Here is an 18,981-nt window from a genome sequence, read left to right as displayed (position 1 = left end):
AACAGATGATGGAGGCAGGAACTGAAAATAAGATACTATAAACGAGCTAGTTGTGTGTTTAACTGTCTTTTTCACTGGTATCACCATAATATACTATAAATAGCAAATTCTTACTGTCATCAAATAAAACATGATGAAAACAATATTGAAGCATTCTCTTGCTCATTTGCAAATATTATAATAATTCAATAGACTTCATATTTTTAACATTCACACCAATATACAAACTCATGAAAATATCAAAATGTAGGAAATTAATATACAATCTGGTTGCTACAAAGCTTAATTTCCATTGCATATGAAGTAAAATTATTTATTATATAAATATTATCAATATTATCATGTTAAAACAAAAATCATTACAACCATCATCATCGTCATTATTTTTTAATGGATTCTAAGAATAGATTGTTTTCTTCTTTTCTAGAAGCTTGAGTTGATGAAAGTAGGTCTTAATCTCATTGTCATTAGTTATTATTAACAAACATGTCTGATAGCTAAATAAATGTGGCTGAATCATTCAAATATGCAAAAGTAGCTGTAAACAGATTTGAAGTAAATAACATTTTCATATACGCAACAAAATTCATGAGCATTTTTCAAAGTTTACAGTGTCATCTATCTTTTAGGCCCACTTCCTGGGAAGATCAATGGGGTAAAAGCCAGCAATAATAATTATAATTAAATCTCAGATTAGGAAGAGGTACAATATGTTGAGCCATTGGCAACTCTGAAACTAGATAAAACTGTTAACTGGAAAAATATTCCCATATCCAATCCTAGAAATAGATTATAAAAGAATTTTTCCAACTGCATGTAGCCAAAACATGCATTAATGTGCTGGTTTACAATCATTGTTTAATTTTAGTGTAAGCTAAACAACTCAGTGGAGTTATTGGTAAACAGTAAGATAATGATGAAGATGATAATACTTTCTTGCATGATATCTCAGGTGAAAAGGTGAGGCAAAAAAACCCAACTAATTAAACCTAGTTGCTGATTCAATTAACCAAAGAACTAAAAGTCCCATTTTCCTACAAAGTCCTCTTGAACAATAATATCAAAATAATTATAAGGTTTATTATAGGTTTTTATATTGACACAAGGCTACAAAATTATAGAAGAATAGAATGGGGATTGAATCTTCATCAGCACATTCCTGGTATTTGTTTTATCAATTACAAAGAGATGAAAGGCAAAGTTAGGAATTTAGCCTGGTGCTTTACCATTTGTCACTTCAATCTTAAAAGTTTCATCATAACAATTCGTCTCTAGTGCCATTCAGCATCAAACTTGAATTTCTAAGTTTTCATTGAACATTGAGAATGATGCTCCTAGCTATCACCATCAAGTATGAGTATTTTTAACCGACACTCAGCTTTAAATATAGTTTTCAGTCAAGTATAACTTTAACAGTTACTCAACATTGTGTGTGAATAACCTACTTGGTTATGGTTTCACATAAATTTTTACTGACTTGTTTGTCAATGAACATGAAGTATAACCTTTGTTGGGTGACACTTAATATGACATTCCTAGCTACACACACAACACTGAGTGTTTCCACCAACCTTTGAATATCTGCTGTTCATGGACTGTAACAGTAGGAGTTTGGGCTGTAGTAGATCAGAATACAAAAGCAGTTCCCATAAAAGTGAAAGAATGAGAAAGTTTTTACTGTTGTTGAAGTATGTAGGCTTCAATAATGTTTAAATTTTTATAATTTAATGGTCTGTTTAGCACTCAAACATTGTATACATTACTAAATTAGATGACAGAATTGGAACAGCTAGTATTGCTGTTGATAATAATCTTCAGCTGTTTTTATTCCAGATATTCATGTGCAGGTGTGCATGTAAGCATGCACACACACACTCACATACTAATATTTATAAATATTATACCTATGACTGTTCCATTAACTGGAGAAATTTTACTTATATCTATTGTTATAATTAGAACTTGTAAGTTAAATGATATTGACAGGATGTGAATATATAATAAAGTGTCTTCACTGTTGAAGGTTTATGATAGATACTGCTTTGATTTAAAGGTTCACATCTGTATTTGCAATACTCACACATATTTTACATTTGGAGAATTTGTATAATTATAACAACTCTACTTAATATAATTAAATTAAAATCAGAAAATACTGATTACTTTGTGGTAAGCTAGAACTGCAGTCATTTAAATATAGTTATTTAAAATTAAATATTCTCAAAGCAAATTCATTATTATTCTTCAAACAAAAAAACTAGAGATATATTTCATACCAAACTTCAATACAATTCTTGATAAACCGAAAATCAACCGAGGGAAATAACCCTTTTATAGCTTATCTCATTTTGACGCTAAAATAAGTTTGGTATTTTGTGAATCGTCCTGGTCTTAAGTAGGAAGATTGTATGATAGAAGTAAGAAATCTAATTTGGAGTGGTTTGACAGTTTTCTTAATTGGAAGTGGCACTAATGATATCATATTGTAAGTATCAATATAAAATCCCAGAATGTATTCTCTTCCTTCACATATATTGACTGCTTCAAAAACAATACTGTTTGTATAATCCCTCATTATAAGTAACAGGCATTGGTTATGGATATTAGCCACTTTCAAGGGAACACCAAAAGATTTGCTGAACACCATCCTTAAATATGCAGACCTCCATGCTGATAAACTTTGGTTGACAGTTTCTACACATCGACATAAGTCATAATCAAGCTTGCTTCGAAAACAAATTTGTAAACCATCATTTGAAGGTATTTTTCGATGGTAAGATAACACTTGAATATTTGGATTCTTACTGTCATCATTAGTTGATAATAAGACAGTGAGAACATTGGGTTCTTTTGTGTCTTTACCAATGACATGAATATCCATCTGAGTCATTACTTTTCCATTGTCTCGCCATTTATTGATATTGCCAAACGAAAGACCCTTCAGTCTTTGGCAATTGCCAAAGGGTGAAAGAAGAAATAAATCTGTTTCATTTTCTTCAGTTTCTATTTCTTCTTGAATCTTTTCATTCATTTCGCCTAATACAAATTCTGCTAATCCAACCTGGATACTATCATTATCAAATGTAACTGCTTGATTCTCTGTGAGACAAATATGTGGCTGCATGACATCTAGAAATCCACAGCTTCTTCCTTTCTTAAGAAACTGGAAAAGACCAAAAGTGGTTTCATTTTTGATAGAATCTTTGGAACTTTTATTATCCTTTAAATATGATTTAGGATCATTGATTGCCATTATGTCACGCAAAGTAAAATGAACATCTTTCAGTGTAACCAGATTGTGTGTATTTCTCAAAACATTCTTTGCTCTAATTTTCCCCAACTTCTTTTGAAACTGTTTTGAGAGCACTAAGTACAGCGGTGGATTTGAAAGCTGGGTAATTTTTGAATTATTCCAGCCAGATACACTCCATCCATGGCCAATGTCACCAGTTAATATAATAACAGAATCTTTTTGCTTACTTAAATCTTCTATGACTTTGGCTAACTGAGAGTCAATAACTCTTAATTGAGAGTTAGCTACATCAGATGTTCTTAGTATGGATAACAGAATATATTTGCCATTGCTTTCTTTGTTAACAATTTGGTGATAATCAAAAATACCACTTCCAGAGATTTCTACTTTTTTATCAGAATTGCTTTTGTGGCAAGTTTTCTCTTGTAGGTTGGGTGGCAGGTCATTGTAGAACGTAGGTGAAGATCCTTTAGTGTTGTAATCAAAACCCTGATAAAATTTTGTAAATAAAAAATTGATTTTCTCAGAAGTTGATTCTTCACATGTATGGTCAAAAAGGAAAGTTTGATAACCATACTTAGTAGCTGTTTTAGCCAATGACTGTGAGCATAGGGACTCTTCATTAATATTCAAATCAAAGGTTTCACCACAGAGCAGTTGATATAATCCTGCAGAATATTGAACTCTTGTACTTTGATGCTTAGCAAAATTATAGACATGAGCAATATTTTCATTATTTATTTTCATTAACTGGGTATGAGTTTGGTGAAATTTACTCTTAAATTCTTGACGGGAGAAAAATCGAAAATATATCAGATGTATATTTGATATAGTTCTGTTTTCTTTTTCTTCAGGTTTACAATTTGTCTTGGAGCTAATAGAATTAAATTGTTTGGTTGATTTCAGTTTTCTGTCCAGCTGATTGCATACCATACAGCGGATAATACTTTGTCCCGAGGAATTATATTTCTTGGAAACATAATAATCTTCAAGAAGTTGACATAGCTTGTCTTGCCTCAGTTTAGGTTCTTTCAATATCTTATACTGAAATGCTGCAGCTTTCTTTTCTAAATAATGGTGATTGCAATTATGGCAAGATATATTTAGGCAGAAATTCCAACTGTCATTCTGGTAACATCTTATCTGAACATAACAAACATTTCGATCAGAAATGTTGTAAAAATGACATGGTTGAATAGTAGGGAAATCCTTTTTAGTACTTGATGGATTACTCATTAATAAACTTCTCTTGAAATCTTCAAAATGATGACCAGAATCGTAATGTTTTTTATTCACAGTTAGTTTGTTCTCTATACTTGTACCCATCCAAGAGGTTATACACAACAAAGATACTAAAAACCCTCCAAAGAGGAAAATTGCTTGAAATTGTTTATGAGGCATAATTTTAGGAAATTTTGTTGGTAACTTTTGGTTTCATATGAATATAATTTATTATATATGGTTATACAAAGCGACCAATTTTGGCATGTTTTCATCTCAATTATATATTCTTTCTAAAAAAAAAAATTGTGTTGTATATTTTAATCCATAATCAAGTATATAACTGGTTACCTATTTAGATTATTAGTTCATATTCAAAAGTCTGAAATAAAATAAAAGTAAGTTTAAATTAGAAAATACCTGACACAATTTTAGGTTTAAAAATATGAAAGAGAGAAAAGCTCATTAAAGAAATTACAGAGACAATGATAACTCCATATGGCAGGAGGGAATTTTAATTGTCAGAGGGTTTCGTTACTGTTTTGAGCAACAGAAAGTGGAACTATTCTCAGCTACCACGCAGTGCCAGAAGAAAGGATTAAAATCCCACGCAACAAGCAGTTGGACAATGGAATATAAGTATATAAGACTGTTCCAAGCACTACACAACACTCCTGTAGTACTTTCATACACAATACAACTTCACATACAATATGTGAGTGTTACGCATTTCTTAAAACAATAACAGCAACGGTGCTGTAAACAATTTCTGCAACAAAAACATTAAAAAAAAAACTGCCAAGGAGAGCAACAAAATCAATGAAGGAGCCTATATGCGATTGCTAATCTGCTGGAAATAGCAGCCAAAATTCTTTTTTCCAATCGTAATCTATCATCATAAAAAAAAAAAAAAAAAATTTAAACCAAAGTCATTGGATGATGCAGTTATAGATATACTGTCTGAAAACAAGACGAGATGGTCACTGTGGGAACGCCTTCGATCAGGGACTAAAGAACAACAAAATAAAAATAACTAACAGGGATTTAGACCACGATTGGCATGAGGTATTATTGAAGCTAACAGTTCGATTGTTGTTCACATCACAGTCGTTATAGGGACTGTCATTTACACAGCTACTATTAATTATTTTTTTTTTTTAGCTTTAACCTTTAAATTCGGACAGCTTCAGGATGAATCTTTTCAACTAATTAGATGAATGCTGACTGATGTCAGCTAAAATAAAACATCGTTGTCATTATTAGGTGTTATATAATTAACCGTCTTACTACACTGTTTCCATCTATAATTAACCTTTCTTGGCTGTCATTATCTTCATTATCCCTACTATTATTGTTTCGACATTATTCAAGGGGTGACAAGTGATTGAAGCATAGGGTATCGGATGAAATGTATTAATTACGCTGTATTTTTGACTCATTTGATTGGGAGTTCATATCTCACATATATCAACACTGTCTTTTATCCTTCTCTTTGTTGATAAAATAATTATGAAGCACACTCTGATTTCGGTGTATTTTGTGTCAATTAATAAGGGGAAAAAATCATAATCTTTACACTAATCAAGCCTCCTCCAGTATCCGAACCCTACATTAGTGTTTACATGTCAATAACTTTCTTCCTAAACACACAGGTAGTTGTTTCTTTCTTTTCAGAGGAACAACAATGTATTGATTTGTCATTTCACCTAAAAAGAACCTTCGCATTGATATGTGAAGCAATATGTCAAATGTATTACTGTTAAATCGTTACTGTTTACAATCTTTACTCCTGACTAAATAATGACAAAGGATATTGATCTCATCTAACGGATTTTTTTGACAAATTGCTGACATGAATTCAATTGGGAAACAATAGCAACCATTCTATTACTACTTTTCTTATGTTACTTCTTATTGTTCATTTCCTCAATTGATCGGGCATGAATTAATCACACTGAAGTAGTATTTATTACCAGGTATTTGGAACGTGTTTCAGGCCTCAAGAAACTGTTAATTTGTGCAAACAACCGAAAAATAAACACACTTACCAGTCTCGGAGCAACTCCATTCGACTTCCAGCCTACGCTAAATGTCGATCAATATTCCCTTGGAATGTGAATTGGCAGAACTAGAAGAGAGTCAAACAAAATGCTTTGCGGTGTTTAATTGTGCCTCGTCGTGTTCTGAGTTCAAATTCTACCTGGATCAAACTATATCTTTCATCTTTCCAGGGTCAATAAAATAAAGTACTGATTTGATAAAATCGACTATTCCCCTCCTTAAAATTCGTGGCCTTGTGCCTTTGTTAGAAATCAATATTTCCTTAGAATTTCGTTTTAGCATTTACTTCCTACCGATTTGTAAATCACTACCATTCACTCGATCTCTTACATTATCCCACTCTGTCGATGACAATACTGATGAAACAGACACACTTCTGGTGATATACAAAAGATACAAAAGAACTATTATAATGTATATGTTCTTATGTCTCTGTACATCCAATAGTATCTAACAATCATACAGGCCTCTTCTGGTTTATTGGTACTGTAATTCAACGTTATTAAAGTGCATATATTTTCTCACAGATAATTGAAATGAAGGTTTGTATTAGATAGAAATGCATATAGAGAAACACTACTAACTTCAAATTATGGGTGATATAGAAAATGTGTTTGTAAAGCTCAACGTGTAACTCAATGATGTAGAAATAGCATTAAACATATCTTGTTGAATTAAAGTTCCTTTTGAGGGTGACACATGGTAAAAGTGGGTAACATCATTGAGGTAATCAGAAGAAACCAGTGTGGTACTGGAAACTGGTGGAAAATGAGATACAGTAAATTGATTTCTTGTTCAGCTTAAATGTGTTTATATGTTCAAGAGTAGCTGAAATGAGAGTTCCATTCACAGAAAAAGAGATTCTGTTGGTTTTTGATTGATGTTTGCCAAAAAAAAGGAGTAGTGACACTTGCTAACATTCTACGATGATGAGACAAAAAGAGCAAAGAGAAAGGTTGATTTTGTTTGTTTTGTTTTAAGGGTACCTGTCTTGTAACTGTTGCACCCAGTGAGACAGAAACTGAAAAAAACCTGTTGCATGTGTGTCTTTGTGTATGTGTCTGTCACCCCCACAACCACCACTTGATGACCAGTATTGGTTTGTTATCATTCTTGTAACTTAACAGTTCGGTAAAAGAGATCACTAGAATAAGTACTGGAGTCAATTTGCTTGGCTAAAAGAAAAACCTTTCAAGTGACTGAAACCAGTAAAAGATTAAATGATGCTAAATATGTATTTTTGTTATTCATGCCATAAAAATTTATAAACTTCTGAGAGAATGCAAAATAATTGTTTTGGTGAATTGAACTTTGGAGCACATAAATACTACAAGAGATGTGGGTTTCAGTCTTATGAGCAGCTTTCAACTTTTTCCATCCAAAAGGGATTTTCAACCCACTATATATATATATATATACAATATTTCTGTTTATGTATCTAAGTCCTTTCTATTTTCTTTAAAAGTTTCCTTGTTCACAGTGACTGACTATTCAGTTTCTTGTTCAAAATTTTCATGGCTATTTTTCCTCCCTTTTTATTCTTTTCCATTTTATGCAAGGTGTTTCATAGAATATTTGATTTATACAAATGTTTATCATCTGGAATGTGAATGATTTGTTTTGTTTACATTCACATTCTTCCCCTTCCTAGTTTTGTGATATTTGGATTTGAGTTCACCATTTCAAGTTTAGTGTGCTTTACTTATTGGGTTTTTTTCTTCTATTAGGTTTTTAAAACTATTTGCATTATTCTTACAATTCTAATACATTGTGGATATTTTTGCTTTTATGTGCTGTTTTTGTTGTGTGAAAATTATTGTTTATATATATATATATATAAGTATCTTGAAAGAAAAGCTGAACATTAGAAGCATCAGTTGTGGTGTGCAAGAGAGACGATTGCGCTGGTATGGACATGTGGTGAGAATGGATGAGGATAGCTGCGTGAAAAAGTGCCACACCCTAACAGTTGAGGGAACCCGTGGAAGAGGTAGGCCCAGGAAGACCTGGGCTGAGGTGGTGAGGCAAGACCTTCGTACATTGGGCCTCACCGAGGCGATGACTACTGACCGAGACCTTTGGAAATGTGCTGTGTGTGAGAAGACCCGGCAAGCCAAGTAAGATCGTTGCCAGTGCCCCTGGACTGGTTCTTGTGCGGGTGGCACATGAGATGCACCATTTTGAGCGTGGCCGTTGCCAGTACCGCCTGACTGGCTCCCGTAGGATTTTCGAGCGAGATCGTTGCCAGTGCCCCTGGACTGGCTTGTGTGGGTGGCACATAAAAGACACCATTTCGAGCGTGGCCGTTTTCGTGCGGGTGACACGTAAAAGCACCCACTACACTCTCTGAGTGGTTGGCGTTAGGAAGGGCATCCAGCTGTAGAAACTCTGCCAAATTAGACTGGAGCCTGGTGTTGCCATCCGGTTTCACCAGTCCTCAGTCAAATCGTCCAACCCATGCTAGCATGGAAAGCGGACGTTAAACGATGATGATGATGATGATGATGATGATATATATATATATATATGTGTGTGTGTGTGTGTGGTGTGATAAAATATCTTTGTTTATGAACCATATATCTTGTGTTGAGATGAATATATATGTGAATTGCATGTGGGAGACTGTGTGTGGAGCTACAGAGAAGACATGTCTTTGACTGAAATCTAACAGGAACTAGATTATGTAAAATTTGAAGGAATACTGTGAAGAACAAAACTGCGTCGTTGGTGATACATGTTGAAAGTCTTTGCTAAGTTCACAAATGGTTCATTATAGTTCAGATGTATATAATTTTAGACAGCTTGGTGGGCCAGTGTACATGGCGACCACTACGAGTCATAGTGATTTATGTAGATGGAGGAGGGATCGGTGTGTGTGATGGTGTTGGTGGTGGTTGCTGCAGAGTAGCATTTGTTTAATGTTGTACTGTGAATGTGGGAGATGTATGAGGTGGTATTGTATCACTGTCTATGTATACCCGCTTAAGCCTGTCTATTGACACAGTTTCCTTTTTACCATTAACGTCTGTGGTATATAGTTTGTCTGTGTATGACAGGATGCAATAGGATTCCATGTATGGAGGTGTGGGGGGTTTTCACAGCGTTGTTTCATAGAAACACATGGGTCCAAGAATCAATGTCTTTTGGTACTGATGATTTAGTGGTTTAGTGTCCTGTTGACATGGGTGACAGTTCTTGCATGTATTTAAAAAGTCTGTGTATGTACATAGTGGGGTCTTGTGTGGACAGATCCACTGGGACCAACATCTGGCCTGGCAATGAAAGAGGTGTGCCATAAACAAGATCTGCTGGGGAATAACCAAGATCCTTCTTTATCGATGCTCGACAGCCAACAAGGACTATTGGAAGATATTCGCTCCAACGCTGCTGATCTGGGTAAACACACAAAGAAGCTTTCATTTGGCAGTGGAATCATTCCACCATACCATTGGATTGTGGATGTTAACTGGTGGTTTGAATCCAGCATGCACCAATGGTTTTCATGGGCTCATGGAAGAGTTGCGATTCAAACTGTTTTCCATGGTCGGTAGTGATGGTGGTAGGGACTCTGTACCGTGATATCCATCCTGTGAGAAAAGCTTTGGCAACAGATTCTGCATTGATATCTACTAAAGGAATAGCTTCCGGTCAATGTATGAAATGATCAATGCTGACTGGCCAAGATCCAACAAGGTCGATGTGTACATGGTTGAAATGCACATCTGGTGTGTTGAATGTGCCAAGGGGTGCACGGATGTGCCTATGTACCTTTGACTTCTGACAGAAAAGGCAGGAGCATGACCAAGAAGTGATGTCTCATCTCATATTTGGCCAAAAGAATCTAGCCGAAATGAGTTTCACTGTGGCGGTGATGCCAGGGTGTGACGAAGAGAATTCGTGGAAGTATCGCACAAAATCTGTGCGTCAGATGCGGGTACTGGGAAGTATTTGAAGCTACATGTGGCAAAGGCGGGTGAGGATATATCAATTGTCTCTAAGCGAGGTTGATCTTTAGCCAGGAGATGCAGGTTAATGTCTGCAGGCGACAACAGCGAATTCAGTGGTAGGCATGATAAGGTGTCTGCTGCAGTGTTATCTACACCAGAGATATGTTGGCGGTAAATTGGGAAATGAAATCCAAATGTCTGGTTTCCCGCAGAGAGTACTTGTCAGGCTTTGAGAGCAGGACAAAGGTGAGTGGATGGTGGTCTGTAAAAATCATGAATTGGTATCCCTCAAGTGTGTACCGGAAATGTTTGACTGCTAAATACATAGCTAACAGCTCCTGTCTGAAAGTGCTGTAACAAGTTTCAGCTGGTTTAAGCCGCCGAGAGGAAAAGGCAAGAGGCTGGAGTTTGCTGCTGGTGAAATTGTTGTAACATTGTGCCTATGGCAGTGTTGGATGCATCCACTACAAGGGATAGCTGAGCATCCATGACAGGGTGGGCAAGAAGTGATGCCTGAGTGAGTTGCAGCTTTGCTGTGTCGAAGAAGTCAAGTTGGGTGGAGTCCAATCCTATCAGCTCATTCCTCTTTTTCCTATTCTGAAGGAGCATGTTTAGCAGATATAGGATTTCAGCTGAATGAGGAACAAAGCACCAATAGAAGTTGAATAGTCCCAAGAAATGTTGGAGCTGACGTAACGAGGTGGGTGGAGGTAACTCCTGTAATGCCTTCATCTTGTCAGGCAGTGGCAATATGCCTTTGAGACTGATGATGTGACCTAGGAAGGCCAAAGAAGATGTGCTGATTGATCTGCACTCGGTAAGTCTTGAACCACTCAAACAGCTGACGTACATGATGGAGATGTTCTTTGGGTGAGGTGCTAGCTATCAAGATGTCATTGGTGTATGCATAGACGAAGTCTAAGTCTCAGACGACTTCGTCTATGAACCTTTGAAATGTGCTGGCTGAATTCCATAAACCAAATGGCATAGTTAGGAGTTCGAAGGTGCCGAAAGGAGTGGTTACGACAGTCTTTGGAATATCCTCTGGATTCACAGGAATCTGATGGTATGCCTTAACCAAGTCCAGTTTGGCGAATACTTTGCAGTTGTGGAGAGATGATGCAAAATCTTGAATGTGGGGTATTGGGTACCTGTCTGGCACTGTGATGGAGTTTAATCTCCTGTAGTCACCAGTGGGCCGCCAGTCCCCAGAATGCTTTTGAACCATGTGCAAGGGCGACGCCCAGGGGCTATTAGAGGGGTGGATGATGCCCAACTGGAGCATATGGTTAAATTCCATCTTGGCCACCTTTAGCTTCTCTGAGGAAAGGCAGCGAGGGCGTGAAAAAACCGAAGCACCTTTAGTTTTGATGAAATGGGTGGTGGAGTGAGTTGGAGCAGCAATAAAAAAATTTAGGTTAGTCAACTCTGGATGTGAGTTTAAGAGTGCATGGTATGGGTCATCCATGGCAGCAATGAAAAAACTGGATTAACTGCAGGGGTTAGTGGCTTCTTACCTGGGAGAGAAAGTTCTGTGGTCGTGTCCCATAAGCGCCGAGTGGTCGTGTCCCACAAGCAGATGGAAGTGGTGCAAAAAGTTTGCACCTAATACTGGGTAAGGGAGATCTGCGACTGTAAAAATCCACTTGAAGTCACATCACAGATCTAAATCCAATGAATGAGATATCTGGCCAAAAGTTGGAATCAGTGAATGGTTTGCCAAACGGCCAGATACTGCAGGCAGCACCTATATCTATGAGGCAGCAGGTATGAGATATCTGGTCTGTTAGGAAAAATACATGGTTGGCCACTGGCTGTTGCAGAAAATGTGCCGTGCTCAATTCTCTTGTTGGTTGTTTCCCTGTTGAGAAAAAGTACAGGGTTGGGTATATTTATGTTCCAAACTTGGCATGGTACCAGCACATAGATGAATGAGCAGAGGATGAGTGACAGCGAGGCAAGAAGGAGCAATCAAAAGAATGCCATCTGGGTGAGCTTGACCTGGAAGTGTGAAGGAGCTGCACTTCTCTTAGTAATTCAGCTATCACATTTAGGAGAGAAGGTGAGGCAAGGTCCTTAGTGGAAACTGATGCTACTGGTGGGTGTGCAGAGGTATCCAGTGGTACTGAGGTCAGCTTCATGGAGTTGCCGGTATACTCTATGATTCTGTCGGCTGTGGAGGCTATTTGCTTGATGGGAGTCACTCCTTAGAGGCTGGGATGGCTTGGACGTCAGAGGGCAACAGGGAAAAAAATAGTTGTTTCAATAAAGCACTATCAGCAGGTGCCTTTTGTGCCAATTCTTTCATGTGGTGCAGAAGTTGTGTGGGTTTACGGTCGCCTAAGTGCTCGTCATTGACGAGGGTTTGAAATCTTATTTCTTCCGACAAGGGCATGCGTTGAAGAATCTCCTGCTTAATGCTCCTATACGTGGCATCATGTGGGGGTTCATTTATCAGGTCCCTCACAGTGGCTGTCAGGGACGGTGGTATTGCACCCAGTAATATGTGGAGCTGTTGGGCTTTGGAGCCCAATATTGTTCGCAGCAAACGTCGATTTGATCTGTGCGAAACACACTTTCATATCATCCTTGAAACAAGGTAAGGAACTGTTATTCATGGTGATGTGTAACAGAAAGATGTCAATTACTGGGGAAAAGTTTGTAAAATGGTGTGCGACCGTGCTGTTAGATGTAACAGATAGCTCAGGCAGCTGTGTTGTGTCCACGTGGGGTATTCAAAATTAGCGGGCATGTGTAACTTGAGAAATGGCATCAAACTTTGTGAAGAAAGACAAAATGGCAGTGAGCCACATGATGTATGAATTCCCATGTGCAAGAGAAAAAAACAAGAACATTTGGCTATTTCAAAAAGCAAAATTTTGTTTTTAGCCCGACTTGGCTACAGGAATAAAAGTGAATTATTATTATTTTTTTGCTTTTTCTTTTTGTTTTTTGGGTGTCGACATCCATGCAACAGATTGTTTGTATATGGAAATGTGTTGGTGTAATGGTGGTGTGTTTGTAAATGACTTTGGTGTGTTTTTCTTTAGTAACAAGCATTTTTCTTTGAACAAGGCATCTAATGAACCACTAAACATACATACATATATATGTATATATATTTTTATATCACAGTCACCATTTTATAACAGCTGTTGGCTGTTCAAGTGTGTTTTATTAAATGGTAAAACAGCTAGTATGAATCACCATAAGACATTTTTGTGTATAGATATATTGTTTATTCTGTGTTCACCTTTTGTGGTGAAAGCATGTAGTATGATACAAAAACATGTGTGTTTACATACAAAGAAAGTTTTGATTTTTGCTTTTACCCTGAAAGAAGTAACATATATTTTTATTACAGTATGTATGCATGTGTGTAATGAGAAGTCATTTTGAGAATGTATGGTGCGATAAAATATCTTTGTTTATGAACCATATATCTTGTGTCGAGGTGAATAGACATGTGAATCACACGTGGGAGACTGCGTGTGGATCTACAGAAAAGACATGTTTCTTTGACCGAAATCTGGCAGGAACTGAGATACTTCTACAGTGTAGCTCAGAACGAGGCTAGTGTCTCAGAATGAAGCTATTGTATCAAAGCGAGGTTAGTGTATCAAAGTGAGGTTAGTGTATCAAAGTGAGGTTAGACTCACAGGTCGACTCACATATTACTATGCAATATGTTGCTCTGCTACAGTGAGAACTAGTGGAAAAGAGAAACCCAGGAAGATATGGGATGAAGTGGTGAAGGCTGACCTTAGGACTCTGAGCCTCTCAGAGGAAAAGACAAAGGACTAGGATATCTGGTGATACAAGATTCTTGTGAAAACCTGCCTATCACAGCAAAACTGACCTCTGGAAGCACTGTGTAGGTATAATATATATATATATTCATGTAACTACATGAATATATGAACTAATGAACAGATACCAAAATCAAACACAGTCAGTGAGAGTACATCAATCATTCAAACTCCTATTGGCTTTTCTTCAGTTTTGGAGGGTTTTGGTGCCAAAAAATGCAAGCTTCTTATCTTTGGTAACTAATTGAAATCAGCACTTCATTTTGATGGCTACCTATGTTAAGAACACTACACTACATAGATAAATAAGTGCAAATATAATGATTTTGAAAGCTTGCTTAGCCAACAGAAAAAAAAACTCCTTTGATCAGTCCAGACGAAAACATTCAAAAAGTTGCTATTGTAAGAATTAAATTTGTCTCAAAGAATTGTTGAAGACTGGCCTTCGTGCCGGTGGCACATAAAAGCACCCACTACATTCTCGGAGTGGTTGGCATTAGGAAGGGCATCCAGCTATAGAAACTCTGCCAGATCAGATTGGAGCCTGGTGTAGCCATCTGGTTCGCCAGTCCTCAGTCAAATTGTCCAACCCATGCTAGCATGGAAAGCGGACGTTAAATGATGATGATGATGATGTATATTTGTGTGTGTGTATGTGAACATACATGCATATATAATAGATGTTTTTGTGTGTGTGTGAGCACTTCAATCAATCAATCCCCTCCCCTCACATCGTCTTTCCCCCTGCATCTCCCCTACTGCAGCTCTTTGCCACTCCCAACACCATTTCCCCCTCTCTTTCTATCCAGAACCATTTCACTTGTTAACCATTCTCCACATCTACACCTTCATGTTACAGTAGCCTTTCCACCCCAACTTCCCTCATGTACTACACCTGTCTATCTCTCTACTCCACTCCTGCAGCCTACCCAAACACATCATCACTGACTTGCTGTTAGCATCCCTCTAACTTCCCCAACTTGTGCATCCACAACCCTCAAACCTTCCCAATCTTAACAGATATTACCTACTTCCATCCCTCCCACTTTCCCAATCTTTTCTCCCATACACTCACTCACTACTCTCCCTACATGTGTTGCCATCTGGACACCTCATCCCCACTATCTATCTCTTTGAGAGATAGCATCCATTCATTTTCACTCTCTTTTCTAAATGTGAGTAGCCATGTAGCTCCTCTACAAGAACCTGTTCTACTTCAGCCTCTTCTTTAATACCTTCACCTCCACTTAACATAAGGATGCGGTACCCCACCTCCTCAGAGTTATAGACTTATGAGCTACATGGTGACCTCAGTAGTGCTGGTGGCATGAAAAAAGCACCCGATACACACTGTGAAGTGGTTGGAGTTAGGAAGGGCATCTGACCATAGAAACTATGCCAAAGCAGTTCTTAAACTTACCAGATCCTTGTCAAACCATTCAACACATGACAGTAACAAAGATATTAAATGATGATGATGGTGATCCCCCAAAAACACAGAAAAATCAACAACATGAGGACATGGTACATGCAAAGTATTAATAAGATACTCAAAGAAGGAAAGAAAGGTTGATTTACGTTTCGAGCAAAGCTCTTCTTCAGAAACAGGAGACAGGAAATTCCAAGGAAAAAAGAAGATAGAGGGAAAAAAATCGCCAATAATCCACATGTAGTTACATTTTGGAATGTATGTGTATTTTGTTTTCATTTTGATTATTCATTGACTTTCATTCTGGCCAGGTTTTCCTGTTTTTTTTCCTTCTTTTTTACATATTTATCATTCATATTTGAGTTCTTGTTACAGACTGTCTCTTGCCTCTTAAATTTGAGCTCTCTTTTCACAATACTCTAAGAATCTTTGTTTTGAACTTTATTGTAACAAATACCAACTTTTGGCAATTGTTCATACGAAATATCATTGTGTTGAACTGCTTTTTCCACATACTAAATGATATATGTGTTATATTTTTATAACTGATAATCAAAATATCATGCACAAAATGCAAGTCTGTTCCACCATTTCATTGCTGCTTCTTTAGATGCTGCTTGATAACGTTTGCATGTGACAAGTTTTTCTTTTTTCTTTGTCATCACTCACATCTTGGGAAAACAGGAGAAAATAACAGAGCTGTTTCTTTTTCTTTTTTAATAATTAAGTTAAAGAAGATGTTTCAGAGCCATTTCTTGTGTTCCTACACTGATGGGATCAATTTTGATTATATCGTTAGCTCTAATTTGAATTTGTATCTGTTGGAAAAATGTGGTATTTGTTTGTAGAAGCCATGTTAGATGTATTAAGTCAGTCAGGTTTTTAATTTGCTAAACTGGAATTCAGATTACATGGGAGAAAGCTGTTCAATGGAGAAGTTGTGTGTGTGAGTGTACGTGTGCATCCATGTGTATGTGCATGCATGTATATGTGTGTATGCATATATACATGTATGCATGCATCTGTGTGTACATGCATATGCATGTGTGTATATGCATGCATTTGTGTGTATGTACACATTTTATCTGATTAAAGTGTATCAGAAAGCTGGTTGGGACAATACTTTGGGGAGTGGGAATAGAAAGACATTGCCTGGCTTTCTGGCATTTTATCTGCACTTTATTACGTTTGATTATCAATCTGTAGAAATAATTATTGATTTGATGTATTGCAAATATAAGAAATAATCCTAATCCAATGCCAGTAGAGACCAAATTGTGGCTTTTGTTCAAGCTTAGTAGCACTGACTGTTGCATCATGTAAACGTATTGTCAGAAATGATATTTTTTCTTAGTTCGTTACAAGAGATTTGAAATAAAAGGTATATGGATTAAAATGTTGTTCATATTAAAATAGGAATTTATGACTAAATGTAAAGGATGTTTGGGCTAAGTTTGACGATTTTTATGTCTCCTTTTTCAGGTATAGCTTGATGTATTGGTGAACGGTCAATGGTGTTGGAGAGAATAAAGGTTAAAACTGTAGTTAAGAAAAAGTTAGCTGACATGAAGGACTGGAAGCCATCTGAACATTGGAAAATGTTACCTGTACCATAAGGATTTATGCCATGTGTCAAAATGCTGACATGACTGCTGATCAATGCTCTATGAACACTGTAAAGGCTGTAAAATGTGACATGGACAGCTGCAATAGAGACTATGAAGCTGTGACCAGCAGGAAGGGACACAACAGGCATTCTAACTGTGTCCACTGGCTGGAATTTATCCTCACATTGAAGAGTTCCTTAAGCTCAATTCAGACAGCTCTACTGCAAACTGTGGTCTAACCCTGGCTAGAGAGGGTTGTTGGAAGGCCAAATGTGTGGCAGTGTGATTCAGCTCCTTGCCATACCTCAAGAAAGAATCAAAAGTGGTTGTATGAGAATGTCTCTGATTTCACCAGACTTGATTTCTGGTCTCCTAATTCCCCTAATTATAATCCTATGGATTGCTGTGTGGGGGGTGCAGTTAAGAAAGACACCAACTGCTCTGCCTGTAACACCAAGGCTAAGCTGGTGGCCAAGATCAAGGAGGTGTTTGAAGATCTCAGGAACACAGCGAGGAATGCATGCACTTTGTTCTAGAGCTATCTAGAGGCTGTATGGTAAACTGAGGGTGGCTACTTTGAGTAAACTTATTTCTTAGCCATAATATAGTTGATATTTTTTGGTTTTTTAAAATACTTGTTTATTTTTGGATAGGATATTGTGTTTTCTTTTCCTTTTATGCAAACTGTAAAATTTAGTCCAAACACCCTGTATATATATTATAACTCTTGTATATATATCAAGTGAATATATATATATATATATATATATATATATATATATATATATATATAAATTAACAGAATGAGATAAAAATCCAAGACTGTGAAAGATTTCAGAACATTTATAAAGAGAAGGTCATACAGCTGTTTCCGGGATATTTTATATCTCCCTTCATTGGAGACGGTGTGAGAAAACGGTTAAGCAATAGTTATTCTAGATAAAATATGAAATACAGAGTGAAGTGGAGGAATGAAAATAGACTTGAGATATGCAGGGATATTGTATCTGCAGTTCTATTATTTAGGCAGAATAATATACATATAAGATTCCTGTACCTTGTGAATAAGTTCCAATTGTATTTAAAATTGGTCATTCCAAGCATAGAGTTTGTAAACGGTGTTATTGAATTGAGGATTTATATATACATATATATATATATAAAACCTAAATTGTTCTCAACATGAAATATAGCAGCATACCAAAAACGTGAGCGGGCAAGACATTTAAAATCACCTAAAGAAGCATTATTAAACAGGAACTAGTTTCGGATTTAACAAATTCTTACCATTTGTCTATTCCTCATCAGCCTGATTTGTAATGAACCGTAATCATCAGAATCGTATACAGAGTTTCCCACCGCCATTGGTGCGCTTGCATATGGTTCTGCTAATTACAGCTTAATGGTAAAATTCAAAAGTCTTCGTTTTGGCACGCTAATTCCAGGAATATATCCGCAGAAAATATTTACTGCGTCTTTTATATTCAGTATGAGAACATGGGCAATGGGTATATACATACATACAAATATATATATCTAATATAATAAATGCAAAAACTAATTTCTGTGTGTCAGTGTGTCACACTTTGACCCCCCTCTCTCACTACTCAATGATACTTCTACTATTCCTCATGCTGAGGTGAGAGTAATAGTA

At 36.7% G+C, this 18,981-nt stretch overlaps 1 protein-coding gene across 3 annotated transcripts in view; it reads right to left on the bottom strand.

Moving 5' to 3' along the window:
* The window catches only part of LOC106871826 (uncharacterized), a 128,348-nt gene extending 121,787 nt beyond the window's left edge, over positions 1-6,561 (bottom strand). For all 3 annotated transcript variants that reach the window (XM_089350757.1, XM_089350753.1, XM_089350758.1), the window contains exon 1: positions 6,523-6,561. The gene's annotated coding sequence lies outside the window, so the exon portion shown is untranslated. The remainder of the gene's footprint in view (positions 1-6,522) is intronic.
* Positions 6,562-18,981: the final 12,420 nt, after the last annotated feature.

Source organism: Octopus bimaculoides, chromosome 4 (assembly GCF_046866305.1).
Source record: "Octopus bimaculoides isolate indiv1 chromosome 4, ASM4686630v1, whole genome shotgun sequence".
NCBI classification, from domain to species: domain Eukaryota; kingdom Metazoa; phylum Mollusca; class Cephalopoda; order Octopoda; family Octopodidae; genus Octopus; species Octopus bimaculoides.
The sequence above is the reverse complement of the archived record's forward strand: the minus strand, read 5'-3'. Positions and strand labels throughout refer to the sequence as shown.